General features: G+C 35.5%; 1 pseudogene; it reads right to left on the reverse strand.

Moving 5' to 3' along the window:
* Positions 1–12133: 12133 nt before the first annotated feature.
* LOC101825647 lies at positions 12134–12857 on the reverse strand (annotated as a pseudogene).
* Between the last annotated feature and the right edge of the window lie 2470 nt (positions 12858–15327).

Raw genomic sequence — 15327 nt, forward strand, 5'->3', positions numbered from 1 at the left:
GATTTGGAGAGCTGGCTAGCTGGTGAATAGGGCAAAGTGTAAGGAGGCAGTACACCAAGAGAAGACATGGTATTCTGTCCTGTATATGCTTTCTTTGAGCTGTTTCTTATTTAGATTGGGCATAACTGATTACAAATGTTAAAGCACTGTACTGAATTCTACAAATAAGAGTCATTCCAGTAAGAATGCTGGAAGTGGGAGTTATGAGAGTCCTTGATTTATAGCTAGTAAATTAGAATAATGCCCAAGCTTTGTAATTGAAAACTGAATGAAGAGAATTATGAGACCCAATTAAATTGTAGAGTCTTAGATAAATCCCGTTATTTGCAGGCAAATTGAATTGTAGAATTTTTGAGTGGTATTAAGGAATTGGAGCATTGCTTGATATAAGATGTCATAAATATTTACTAGTGAAAATATGTCACAATAAATCCAGATAAACTTTATAATTTTATCAAGAAATACATATAAAGAGATGGATATGTGATTTGTTGACTGGCTCGCTGCACATGCCTGAAGCCTGAGTTCAGAATCCTAGCACCTAGGTAAAATTGAAGTTTAGCTCTAAGTTCGTCTGTAACCTGGTGCTGGGAGGATAGAGAAAGACATATGTCTTTTGCCTGCTAGCCAGCCATTCTAGCAAAAAAGGAGATGTTCATATTCAGTGAGAAACTTTGTCCAAAAACATAAGATGAAGCAGTGATGGAGGAAGAAATTTTACCATCAACCTCTGGTGTCAACATACATGAGCATTCATGAGTGCACCTCCTCACATACACACACATACCATGTGCACACAGGCACGCATGCATGCACATCATCACTTGTGAAGTATTGATGATGTTATTGAAGTTACCCCAAATGAAAAGGATAAAAATCACATCTTTTGAAGTTCTCTCAGAAATGAAATTGTCTCTTCCCCAAATTATTGTTCCCTGTTAGTAAAGGAAATAAATGTCTTGTGTGTTCAGCTTTGCACTCTAAAATTAGCCAGGCTATTCACTCACGAGTTAGTGTTGGCACCACAAATACAGGCGCAGCAATTCCAAAGTAACTAGAATCGTGGTTTCATCTTCCTAATAGTGTGTTAGTGACTCATTTCCCATCCTACTCAATTTATTAAACAATTAAGTAAAGACCAATTTTAGTGACTCTGACATTGCTAACTTAATTCTTATTGAATATGCCCGCATTTGTATATATAATTACATATCTATGGGATACATAGTAATGCCATAATGTATATGGAATGTGGAATAATTCATTAAAGCTAGGTAACACAACTATTACCTTAGCAGTTATCAAAGATTTTTTTTCCTATCTAAACTCAAATAGTGGACTTTTGATCAGAGTCTTTCCTTCCTCCTACTTTCCAGCCTCTGATGATGACTCTTTTGTTTTCCGATTTCTTCATGTTCAGCAATTTCACATATAAGTGAGAATGTGCAAAGTTTGTCTGTCTTTATCTGGTTATTTTACATAATATAATTTCAACAGTAGCTTCATTTTTATTGTAATATATTATATTATCTTCCGTATTTTTCAGACTTATTGGTACTCTGTTGTGCACATATGCATTTTAACCATGTGGGTATTGGGCTGACAATATGGCTCAGTGAGTAAATGTGCTTGTCGCTAAGCATGATCATCTGAGTTGGATTCCCAGAAGCCGTGTGTTGGAAGGAAGCTGATATTGGATGTCTTCAGGTGTCCTCTGACCTCCATATGTATGTAGTGGCATACACATGGCCACACACACACACACACACACACACACAATAAATAAAATGAAGCCTCTTAAAAAAAAAGAGCATTAAACTTGTTTAGCCTAATTCTGATGTATTGCAATTTCAGGAATGAAGTCCTCACATAGGTGATAAATTTATGTATTCATTGTTTTGTGTTTTTATTTGTTTTGAGACAGGCTCTTGTTATGTGTGTTGGATTGGCAAATAATTCACAATTTATGGGAGGCTGACCTTACTCTCGTGGGAATCCTCCTGTCTCTACACCTTGAGTGCATGTTTCAAAGAACCAAGCTCCAAGAACAAAGTTTATTGTAGTTTGGTTGGTTTCTTTTTAGTATTGGCTTTTAAATTATTTATTTATTTATTCATTTATTTATATTATTTTAGGCTTGAGTGCTTTGTCTGCACTATGCCTACATTCCAGATTCCAGAAGAGGGTATCAGATTACATTATAGAAGGTTGTGAGCCACCATGCTGTTGCTGGGAATTTAACTCAGCACCTCTGCTCTTAACCCTTGAGTCATCTCTCCAGGGTCCCCAAAGCATAGTTTTACAACATTATCCTATCAATGCAATTGAAAGCACTATTTGATTATAACTAATTACAGCTCAAGCTGGCCTCCAATTCACAGTCCTTCAGATTTCAGTTTCTACTGTGGATTGAGAGAAGTGCAGAAGTACATTGTGCCTGGCACCAGAATCAGGTTTATAAAATAAACTGCATGCACATAAGAGCCAATGAAGGAGTGCAGTTAAGAGTGCCAAACTCATGGCATAGTTCTGGAAATTACACTTGCAACAATGTCTGAAACTCATTTCAAATGATAAACCTTTAAATAAGGGGTTATGAGGAAATGTATTCATTACAGAAAATGCTTCATTGTCTCCTATAAACAAAATTGAATTTTAACTAAATTAAAGAGGTAGATGCCATGATCTACTAAATAGAGGTACTATTAACAAAATAAATCAGTACAAGTTAATTTATATTTTTAAATATCAAGTATTTCCTTAAATAGGATCCAAAGTCAGAATTTTAGACTGAATGCACATGGCTAATAACATTAAACTTTGTTTGACAGAGACAGGGTAAACAATGTTGACAAATGAAGGTCATACAGGAAATATATAAGCAATAGCTAATGTTAACAAAGATAAAAACCATACATCTCTTACATAAAAAACAGAATAGACTTAGTGCATGTAGAGAATCATATAATTGCACAATTTTACGACTAGTAAATTGTAGTAAAATGATAAAATAATCCAAAATTTCCTATATAAAATAGTAACCTTCAAATATAAGTATTAGGAAAAAGATAGATACTGTCCTCTGCTGCCAAGAGCAAATGAAGGACACAAAGAAGCCTCACTCCTACACCATTTAGTTTATCTCAGTAAATTTCCATCTAAGTATCACCCAACAGAAACTTGTGTGTGTCTGTGGTGTGTGCATACAAGCAACTTTTCTGTAATAAAGAAAAATAGAATCAGAAAAGTACTTGAAGAATTTATAAGATTATTCAAAATACTGAATATCCTACTTTTGTTACAAACAAGTAACCTTTATGGTAAATAGAAGGATGCTTAATATTCATTTTAATTGAAGGAGAAAATTATTGAACAACATGTGCTCTGAATCCATGTCCACAGCCAAGAATCAAGAATTGGGGTATCAGCGTACTTCCTATAGTTTAAGATGGCTGAATAGATGAAGGAATGTATCATTAAGTTTGGAGTACAAATGGTGAGAGTGCAGAAGTTTCCAGGGCCAGCATTGAAACTCATGCTAATATGCATTCTTTAATAAGTAATGCTGAAAATGATGCATGTCAGTTGTGTATAACTTACACGAGAAAAGAGTGAAATGCCCCTCCTTTGGGCATGCATTTTATGCTTGCTTCCGTTATTATCTTTTAAATTTTTTATTACATTTAATATTTTATTCTGTATACATATATGTGTGAGAACAACTTTTAAAAGCCACTTCTCTATTTTCACTGTGTGAGTCCAGGCATGGTACTCAGATCCAGCCTGTTTTTAACGTAATTGATGATTCTCATGATTTGATGGTAAATTGTCCCAATTTATGTTTAACTTTATAGGTAAAATATTAAGAATTCCCCACAGCCTTCCTTTTTATTTGTGCTTTCATGAATAGTCAATCCTTGCTGTCCAACCTTATTAAAAATCAAACAACAGCAATGACCCCTCCATTAACATGTGTGGCGTTGGGAGAGGCAGGGGAGTGAAATGCTTGTTGCCTCTTAGATTTTTGGCACTGTGAAATTCTAATCTTATGAAAATTCCTGATTTTCTGATGCGTCTACCCAACAAGTACCTTAAATACAACATGGCTAGAAAGTACGGCTCTTGCAGGTTGTTGCAGCTCTTCGTCATGAACATGTTGCTGTGAACATGTTACCTATGGGAGCAGAATGCCTGACATTTCCTTGTTAATAGATACCTGTGTGAATGGGATATCCAGAGAACCCATGAAATAATGTCCATTTGTAGCTGAATTTAGGGTTGCAAAAAATGACCTAAAGCTAAGAAATCAGGTCCATGTGAAATAAATACTTTTCTGCTGGTATATAGCGCCACCCAGTGTTAAGGGATTCTCAGTTGCACTCTTGACAGGAGCCATTGTGTGCTGCTGCTAGGAATCAGAGGATTCTGGGCTCCAGTCTGTGCTCTTTAGTATTTGCTTTGAGATGTTGCAGATGTTATCTTCTTGAAAAACATCAGATCGAGCTAAAACAGTTATAAGAACTAACTCGATTGGTTGTGCTGCTATCCATACAATGCTAATTCTCTTTTCCTTACTTTCTTGAAGGAAAAACAAATTTGGAAAAATCGTTTCATTGTGTATTTTAAAGTACCTTAAAATATTACAAAGAGATCATTTCTGAGGCCATTTTACACTCAGATATAGCTAGTGCTGCTGCATGTCGCCATGGTACCTTGATAAGGTTAAATTCAAGATGAAAACAACACAGGTACAGAGAAGAGCATCAACCAATTGATTTTCCTAAAGTGACTCCCACTGTAGGGCTAGCTCCCGAGAGATGCTAATTAACACTAAAGCAAAAATTACAGGACACATATATTGTGGAAGATCTAGAAATTAAAAAGTAGTCAAACAGACACTGTTTCATTATTTTTCCCTGAAGCAAAACAACAAAGTGATTTAAAAAAAACCCACAAAATTCCCTCTTTCGCTGTAACTGTGGAAAATATCAACAAAATTGGTAAGAATTGACCTTAGCTGTCACAGGTAATAGAGGGGCCTTATTTTGAAGTGATATTTTGCACTCACTTGTATTTTAAATTTTTTCAGTTGTCTGAAACACAGTAGAAGTTCAGGTCATAAGAAAAAGGTCCTCATATTTTAGGTCCTCAGGGCAGACTGGGAAGAGTAGCAGTTTTGCTTACAGCCTTACCAATGTTAATAAGAAAACGGTGATAACTGTCTGTGATTAATGTTGAACCTTCAATACAGGATAACAGGTAGAACACACATGTCGAATTCCAAAAACACTCCCAGTTCAACTGGTTTAGCTCTTTCAAAATATACTTTTTTTGAAATATGATGTAGAAACTGTTATGAGAACTATTTATCACTACTATTTTTATATAGCTTTAATACAATAAAATTTACACCTCAATATAAGGACATAGAATCATATTGAATGTTTGCTTTCCACATACATCTATTGCTTGGCTCGAGGTGTACGATTGGGTAAAAATATTAAGAAAGATGTATGCTGCTAATATACATACATACATACATACATACATATATATATCCAATACGGAGGTAGAGAACGGTTAGCTATGCTGAGGATGAGGAGGGATTTCTGCATGACCTGAGTGTTCTTCACTTTACCTTACTTCTAAACATGATGAAACTAAATAAAGGGTGAAAGGAGTTTTCACAAGTTTATGAGCGAGCCAGTCTGAAGGATTCTGAGCAATCAACCATGTGATCACAGTTCAACTCCTGTGGGGTACAGCCTTTAGATAGTAAGAATGAATATCCAAACAGGAACTTATCATCAAAAAATGGTTCCCAGGAAGCACTGAAAGGCTATAGTCAAAGAAGTCAAAGTAAGTGTGGACAAGTATACATAAAGGGTCTCATACGACATACTTTAGCTGTTAGCTCATGCTTTTGTTCGCCTAATATAAATTGTGAACAAAGACAATAAGCTGTCAACAAAATAAAACCTCTACAAAATAATATATTTCAAGGTTATTTCATTTTTTGATATTATACTTCGTATCACTCTCATCTTACTTCCTTCCAATCCCAAAAAACTTTTCAATACATATAAAACTATACCGTCAACAAAAATTCTATAGATAAGTAACATACTTTTTTGTATATCCAAAACAATTTGAAAATCTAGTTATCTAGTTGTTTAGTCTAAATATTCCTTATGAGCTTGCAGTTTCTCTAACCTCAACAACTAATTTTAAACCAGTATTCTTACTTTCTGCAATTAAAAAATTAACTGACTTATCTACATAAATTAAAACTACATGAGGAAAATAGTCTATTGCTGCACAAAAGGAAACACATTAAATAGAGTAGATTAAAATCATAGCTCACTTTACTTCTAGTTTGAGTTAGAGGAGGTTGGAATGTGTGTAGTTGGATGGCTGTAACCTCAATACAGTGTCAGCTGCAGCTATGGATGGACTATGCCCTTCTAAGGTGGTCCTTTGGTCTTGTCAGGTGCTGTACATCTATTTGAACACATTCTTTGTTCAGAGCTCATGCTTCATCCTCTGAACCCTCAGTGTTTTGTTCAGACTTGATGGTTTATTTTTCATTAAAACATCATGTAATAGTTTTAACTTTTAAATTCCATTCAGATCCTCTACCTCTAGGACTATTAGTTCATTATTTTTTTTCTCTTTTCCAAGTAAACTATAGGCACCAGTTACCCTGGATTTCTGTCAATATGCATTACTCATCTTTCTGTGCTCTAAATTCACTTTCCCCTCTCTTTATCTAGTTTGCCTTTCCAGTTTCCCGAGACCTTTCCAATTCTGACAGTCCTATTGATAGCAGTGGCCTTCATCCACCTCACATGTTACATAGGAACATTTAGCAACCTGGAAATAGAATGAATTGAAATCATTTTGTTTTTGTTCAGATATTTGAATCAGTGTTTCACAGAATTTTTCCAGGTTTATAATTGTTACAGGTTGTATTGGCTACAACAACCACTGATTGAAAATCTACCCTCAAGATGATTCCCCTTACCCAAGGCCTGTCCTTCTTGATGACTTCCCTTTCTTCCTTTCTGTTATTCTTTCTTTCTTTCTTTCTTTCTTTCTTTCTTTCTTTCTTTCTTTCTTTCTTTCTTTCTTTCTTTCTTTCTTTCTCTTTTTCTTTAGTAAATATACCCTCCCATAGCTTCTATTTTTTGTTATTTTAATTTTAAATAGCTTGCTTCACATGACAATCCCAGTTCCCTTTCCCTCTCCTCCTCTCGAACCCCACCCCCATCACTGTTCCTCACCTCCAGCCTCCCACCCTATCCCCACTTCCTTCCACATAGGGGATATCCAGAGTCTGTCATTTCGCTCAGGGCAGGGTTCAGGCACTTCCCTAAGAGCCCAGGCTGAGACAGTATCCCTCTTTATGTTATGGAAACATGGTGTTCATTTGTATGCCAGGGATAAACACTGATCTACTGCCCAGGGCCCCATAGGTTGCCCAGGCATCCTCACTGACTCTCACATTCAGGGATTCTGGAACAGTCCCATGATGTCCTCCCAGCTGTTGGGTCTGGAGTCCAAGAGCTCCCTTTTGTTCAGATCAGCTGTCTCTGCTAGTTTTGCCAGCCCATTCTTTGCCCACTTGCTCATCGCTCCTCTCTCTCTGTCACTGAGTTCCAGAGGTTCAGTTCAGTGTTTAGCTGTGGGTGTTTACCTCTGCTTGCATCAGTCACTGGATGAAGGTTCTAGCTTCTTGTTGAAACTTTTCACAGAAAGCTGATGTCGGGGGAAAAATAATCTATAAAGCAGCTGTCCTATGGTATGCAACACAAGATTCCAAACTGACTGCTGTCCACTTTTTTAAGTGGCACAGCATCAATTCTATTAAGTTTTGTAGATTAGTGAAGATAAAAGAAATGGAGAAAAGTCTAACTACCCATGAAGGAGCAACAGCATTACATTATTGGTTAGTTTGTTGGGTGGGGAATAAACATGTGATCCTCCCTGAGAAACATATTAGTGTGAGTATAATTTATAGATTAAATATTTAGAAACATTATTAGAAGTATTGTTTTTGTAAGTCAACTTTGTGAAATATAACTCCTAAAGGGGTGTTATTATGAAGCCACGTTTTGGTTGTGAACCTAGCTTTGAACAGCTGAGCCATCTCTTCAACCCGTGAAGCCACATTTTATAAGATAAATTAAACCACTGTAATAGCCTCAGGTGCTGAAAGAGTTTTTCTATGTCCCTTTAGGTTCCTTTGCTGGCCTACAAATTAAATTTACATATACTGGATCAACATAGAACGTACTTAATTTTATATGTAGGCACAAGAGTCATACAGCACTCACAATATTCTTTAGCATACAGTGAGAACAAAATAAATTCAATTTATTTTTTCTCAGTATTGTGTTCCAGGTAAATCACTGAGGCATTGTGGTGATTTAATTGTCTGTGTGGTACAACACAATGACCTCTGATGTCAGGCTGACATTGACTCATATTATTTTGCATCTGTTTCATGCAAACACAAGGTTGCTTTTACTTTTTTTATTTTTAATTTTATTTTTTGGATACTCTCTATGATATTTAGTAATCACAGACATGAGAGACAAACAAACAAGAAATGCTGTTATTTATTATTCACAACTCTCCTGGGATCCCTTGCCTCTTGGGTTTAACACAAGTCTGTTGGATATATTTAATTTTCAACAGCTCATCCCAGATATAACCAAATCAAGGAAAGCATGTGAGTTAGGGAAATTATAGGATTAAAAGCTTGTAGTTTTATCAGCTTAAACCCTTTGATTAAACTGTGGGCAAGCACAGCTTTTTAAAACTTTTGGCATATTTTGAAAGTATACCAGGCATTTTTCTTGAAAATTTTATCAACAACTGGTACTGCATAATTGTCCTAAATTTTAAGTGTTCCACAAAGGCTTAATCACCAGGTTGGCATTGTTAGGAGATGATGAAAGCCTTTAAGAGGAGACACTTGTTGTGAGTTCTTTAAATCACTGGCTACATTTCATCTAAGACAACTTTGGGACTCTAGTTCCTTGCTGCTCTTTCTCTTCCTGGTTATGAGGTAAGTGGCTTTGTTAACTGTAGCATTTGTGACAGGCTGTGTTGTACAACAGCTTTGGAAACTAAGGACTGAATGCATTGAAGTGAAGAAAATTGTGAACCCAGTTCATCTTTTCTTCTGGTTAAGTTGATCATCTCAATCACCTTTAGTAATGGAGAGCTAACTAACGTGCACATTGTAAAATACATTCAATAGTAAAGAAATGTTGTTTCCCCTCCATGTTAGCATGTATTTTTTTACCCTTGAGGGATGTTGTTCAGGTCTTGGTTAGGTAACTATATTTTTGCCGTTTACAGAGTGGAACTTCATTTTCTGTCTCTTCAAGGAGCCACAATCCTACAGTGGACCTCTGACTCTCTGGTTCTCACCCCCTTGACAAAGAACTACAGGCAACCCTTGTCTTTTGAGAGAGGGAGAATTAGTCTGTGCAAGGGTGAGCACCCTAATCTGTTATCCATACACACTTGATCAGGCTTGAAATTATAAACACACAAGTAGCATCAAACACTTAGCAGGTTATATTTACATGTTTATGTGTATGTATGTATATAACAATACATATCAAAGAATAAGAAGCTATCCATCTTATAGGAAAAGAAGTGGACATGGGAGAGGATATAATGAGGAGGTATGGGTGTGTTTGGAGGGAGAAAAGTGAAATGCGATAAGTGATGTAACTAAATTTTAGTTAAAATTTAAATTGTGAATTTAAAATGTTCTTTATTTTATTTGCTCTTTTTGTTAGTGTGATAGTTATTCTTGGTTGTCAATTTGACTACAGCTGGAATTAACTAAAACCCAAGAGAGTGGGCACACCTGTAAGGGATTCTTTCTAAATTAAATTATTTGAAGTGTATCCATTTCTAATCTGAATTTTGAGGTAGGAAGATTAACTTTAATCTGTATATTTTGAGGTAGAAATCCCAATTTAATCTGGACCACACTTTCTACTAACAGATTATATAAAGGACATGGAAGAAGCATCTCTCTCTCTCTCTCTGTCTGGTTGCTCCTGCTATCAAGTCCATTCATTCATGGGCATTACAGTCTTACAGTCCACTTCTTTTGAATTCCAGTGTACTAGAGACCATTGCTGGGTTATCAGGACCACAGTCTGTAAGTCATTCTAACAAGTCATATTTCTATAAATATACAGAGAGCTTTATTCTTTTAAGTTCTGTTCCTTTATTAATTCTAATATGTTAGTGTGTCCTTGTTCTTTACTTATTTGTATCTTGATTACATGTATTTAGATGTGTAGATCCTTAAATATAAAATTCTTTGACATACAAATGAAATATCTAAACAATTAAACACATAAATTATGAATTATAAAATAAAGGCTTAAAAAACACTGAACAAGAGAGGTGAAGAATGAAGAGATGGTTCTCTGACTGTGTGTCCCTAGAGAGCTGTCTCTTCCTCTCCCTCTCTTTCAGGGAGTTTCAGAAGTGGGTATCAGTAGTGGGTGTAGAATAACATCAGAGGAGGTGATCATCTTTAAAAATCAGAAAAGGCTGTAAAAGCATTCACAAGGTACAAAAAGCATACTGACAATTTCAAAGTTACTAAGGTGGTCCTATTCTTAGTATTCACACAGTTGTCATAATTGTGCCTGCAAGGCTGGATTCCCATCAAAGGTTTATTATGGGGAAAAACAGCTTACAAACTACCTTGGGTTGCTGCAGTAATTTATTCCCTTGTGGCTGTAGTCCTTGAGACCCACAAAAGAGTAAGTCTTTAATCTCAGGGAAGGCATTGGTTTGTCTTGTACGGCTTCCACCGGGTAGTCAGGCTCAACTAGGATAATCTTTCCTTGATAAATTCAAAATTGAGTAATTCAGGATCATTCTTATATCTGCAGAATATTTTCACCTTTGCTTCATTCTGTTGGATAGCAACAAATCTGTATTGTCACTCAAGAGAGAAAACTATGTGTGAAATGTGAGTTCCTGGGATTACCTGAGAATATCCATTTTAGCTACATGAAAAAAGACTATTATTTGATGAAATGGGATTCTGGAAACAAAGTTCTTAAGGGTTGTATTCTTCAATTGTAAATCTCTGTGTTTGTTGTCAATAGAAATTAAAAACCATCGTATAAAACAGAAAGAAAAAATAGGAAGTTCAGTTTGACATACATATCTTGTATATAGTTGTATATTTTAACAGATATATAAAGAATTAATAGAATAAAGTAAGACATAATATCAGAAATGAGAATACTTCCATTTTAAATATTTTAAGCATGTAATTTGACAGAAAGGTGTATTGATGCACACTTTTATCAGTTTCAGCACTGGGAACACTGAGATAGCTCACTTTTGTCAGTTTGAAGCCAGCCTGGTCTTCATAGTGAGTTCTAGACCAGACAGGACTAGAGTGAGCTCTGTCTCAGCAAAATGAAACAAAATAAAAACAAAACAAAATGTGGTGATTTATGGTTTATGATTTAATAAAGCTGGCCTGGGGATCAGAATGAAAAGCTAGCCACAGTAGTTAGCCATAGATGCCATACAGTGGTGGTACACACCTTTAGTCCCATGACTCAAGAGACAGAGGCAGATGGATATCTGTGAGTCCACGACCACCCTAGGCTACACCAAAATTAATCAGTAAAAGAGAATAACAAAGCTCACACTTCTAATACCAGTGCTAGAGAGATACATAAGGACGAACCAAAGGGTCTCATGTGAGATTTAGTTTCTAGTCACAGGGAAGACAGGACCTCCATTTCCACAGTAAGAGCTACTGTTTGGCTGCTTTACTTTTATGATCTTTAACCAAACCCAAGTATCTGACTCTGGCTTTTTATTATTTGTGATACAACAAAACAAAATCTATTGAGAGCTTCGGAGCATTCTTTGATATAACTTGCTCTACTATTTTACTAGCAGTATGTATGAATAAAGAATGTTATGACTCCCAGAGACTTTTTATAAATACAGTTTCCTAGAATGTTTTATTTTCAATTTTATATTAATATTTGCATTCATTTATTTAAACAAGTTGTGACTGTTAATTAACTGACCAGATTACAAAAATATGATGGACAAAACCTTAATTCATGTGTCTAATAAGAGTGTTTATCTGGTTTTACCTGTTGCCTCCATCTCCACCTTTCACAAAATACATTGTATTTTTCTTCACTCCACCTTGTGGTAATGTTAATTTGAAGAGCCATAGGAAGTTATTCACTTACTGGAAGTGTTATTCAGCTGTATAGATCTCGCAAGTGTTATCCTCCAGGCAGATGATGCTGTATTTACCAAGAGATTTAGCAATCAAGCAATTGTCTGTCAAGGCAATTCTCTTCTCACTTATTTTGTCATAGCTGTGCTTGTAGATGAGCTCGTGTACTGACTTCAAGTTGGGGTATCCCCATGCAGTGTATGGTTCCTCAATAGTCAGTGTGTTAATTAAAGCTTAACATAGGTGTCAATGAAGATCTTATGAAGACGGAGAATCTGGAATACCTTTCGAACTTTTGAGTTTACACCATTGATTATTCAGATTATGTTGACAAATGCCTACTTCAGTTCTGCAGACACTTAGACATTTCAAGCTTTCCTTGCTAATCCATTATAGTCTGAGTCTTGTACATCTGCCCATATTCCTTATGACAATGATTTTCATAGATAAGCTTCCTCCATTCCTTTCACAGTGTCTTCAGGGCAAACTTCTGCAAGTTCTTCACCTTCAACTCTGTGAAATTCCTTTACCTTTTCTTAAGGGTTTCTGGCACAGCAGGAACCTTCTTTTCCTTCTCTGGCACAGTTTCCATGGTTCCAGTCAGACCCTCTTTAAATTTTTTATATTATAATTTGGTACATTCCCATCCCTTTCATCCATCCAAAGCTCCTACTTACTTAGCCAAGTTTCATTCAAATTTGTGGCCTCATTTTTTTAAATTGTTGTTAAATTCCTGTGTATACATACAACTTGATCAGTCTATGTAATTCTCATTATATTTAAGTTTTCAAGACTAACCATTTTAGTGATCTTTTATCTCATATACAGTGGTAAGAATGATCTCTGACTTTCTAGACTGCTGTAATCTGACACTCTTCCTCTGAACTCTACAAAATACATATCACTCATCAAAACATTAACTGAGAGTAAAGGAGAATTCTGAATTTACATTGTATCTGCGTGCATTTGTATGTATATATGTGTAAGCACGTGTATGCTTGCTGTATGCATATCTTTGTGCACATGTCTATGTGTATAACTCATCTCTACCTTTTTTATACACTTATGTGAACTAATTCCACATGCTCATAGACTTTCACATACCTACAATCTAAATGGCAGATCTTATTTCTAAATTTTCTACTGGAATTTGCCAATGCACTGGGATGTCAATGTAGACAGCAATTTTTAACATTTCTCTGCCTCATTTTTCCCACATGACTTTACCCCAATTTATCTGACTAGCTTATATTACAGATATTTCTCTCCACCCTGGCACATAAGGAAATTCTCTGTTACTATCCCTATGGCCATTATTTTTAAATAGCATCCTTAACAAAAGGAAATGACTGAGGCTGATTAACTTTTTCTTAATAGGTCAGCCTTTATTATCAATTGAATTGCTTTCTAATGTAGTGTTCTGTCATAAACTAACACTTCCATACAAAACCTTGCTTATCCTTTTCGATATGCATATTTGCTGGTAACCAGATTCTTCAATTCCTTTTAACCTTTAGAACCTGTACTTTGTAACATCTTTGCTTTTCCAAGTCCATGCTCTTCATTTCAACATGTACTTCGCAAGAACACATACATCATTCCAACTTTTGTGATGATGTTTCTTTGAATGTGCTTTCCTCTTATATTTTCAACTTCCTCTTATTCTTACAGTGTCTTTCACTTGCTTCAGTTTCTGTAGTATTCAGCCAATTAAAATGTGTCAAGCTGTCAAAGTCGGTTTCCTTCAGCAGGCAAAATCAGCAGAATATTTTTGTTCAAGAGATTCCAGACCTTTTTCTTTAGGAGTGTAGCATTAAATGCAAGTTCTAACTGCCTTCTTTGGATGAAGGAATGCATTTGTAATATTGCCCTGGTAAACAGATATAGTGTATTTTGTGGACCAGTAACACAATCATGCCACAGAAATATTTTTCTCAAAGCAACAAGAAAGAAGAAATTTCCAGTTAGTAATCTTGGTTTAAAATACTAATGACTGAGTTAATTTGTAATATAAGCATAATGTACTGATTATAGAATAATTCTGTACAAAAACACAACCATAAAAATTACTACCACACAGAAATTGCAAGCACTTGAGAATAAATTCATGATGATCGTTAGACTTATGTTCACAAATCTTAGCAAAAGTATTAAAAGACATGAAAAGGGTTATAAGTATTGACTATTATTTATTTGCTGATTTTAATAATAATTTTCTGCTGTAAAGTGACTTCTGTGGTTATGTCAGATGATAAAAGCCAATATGTATACAGTCACAGCAGTGTCCATATACAAAATAGGTATTTAGTAGGCTAAACAACCATAAGAAACATGGAGGCCATGAACTAAGGGGTAGAAATAAATATTTAACAGTAGAGAAAGAATAATTGTACTATAGAAGTTTGCACAAGAAGCAGGAAATTAGGTTGGGTTGATACTACTATTCATGAAAACCATTGTCAGTACTTTGAGCTTAACTGACAATAAGACATGGGGCAATTGTAAACTTTCCAAAGTTGAGGGACATAATTTCAGATTGTTTCAGACTTTTGCCCTGGAGGGAAACACACATACACTAGAGTACTTTAAACACATACAGACACAAATGAAAAGCCTATGAAATAAATGTTTTATTACAGAGTAAATGTCTGCGGAGACACCTAAGAATTTACCAGCTACCCATTGATGACTCGTTTTGTATGAATAACCTTTGTAGAGTTACAGTTTACATTGGTTTTATGTCACTCTTCTTTCCATGTATGTATGTCTTCTAATAATATAAAAAATTTACTAGTTTTGAAATCTACATAATTTTCTTTTTTAAAATAAACATTATTTATTTTTTTTCTTTTTTATTTAGAAACAATTATTTTACATATCAATTTCCTGTTCCTTCGCCCTCCCATACTCCCATGCCACATACCAACCCTCCAACCCATACCCCACCACCTGCCCAAGGATGGTAAGGCCTCCCATGGGGAATCTTCAAAGTTTGTCACATGCATTTGGGCTGAAATAGTATCCCTCCATAGTGAATGGGCTCAAGAAGGCCATTTGTACAC

Source organism: Mesocricetus auratus, unplaced genomic scaffold (genome assembly GCF_017639785.1).
Source record: "Mesocricetus auratus isolate SY011 unplaced genomic scaffold, BCM_Maur_2.0 Super-Scaffold_100006, whole genome shotgun sequence".
NCBI classification, from domain to species: Eukaryota; Metazoa; Chordata; class Mammalia; order Rodentia; family Cricetidae; genus Mesocricetus; species Mesocricetus auratus.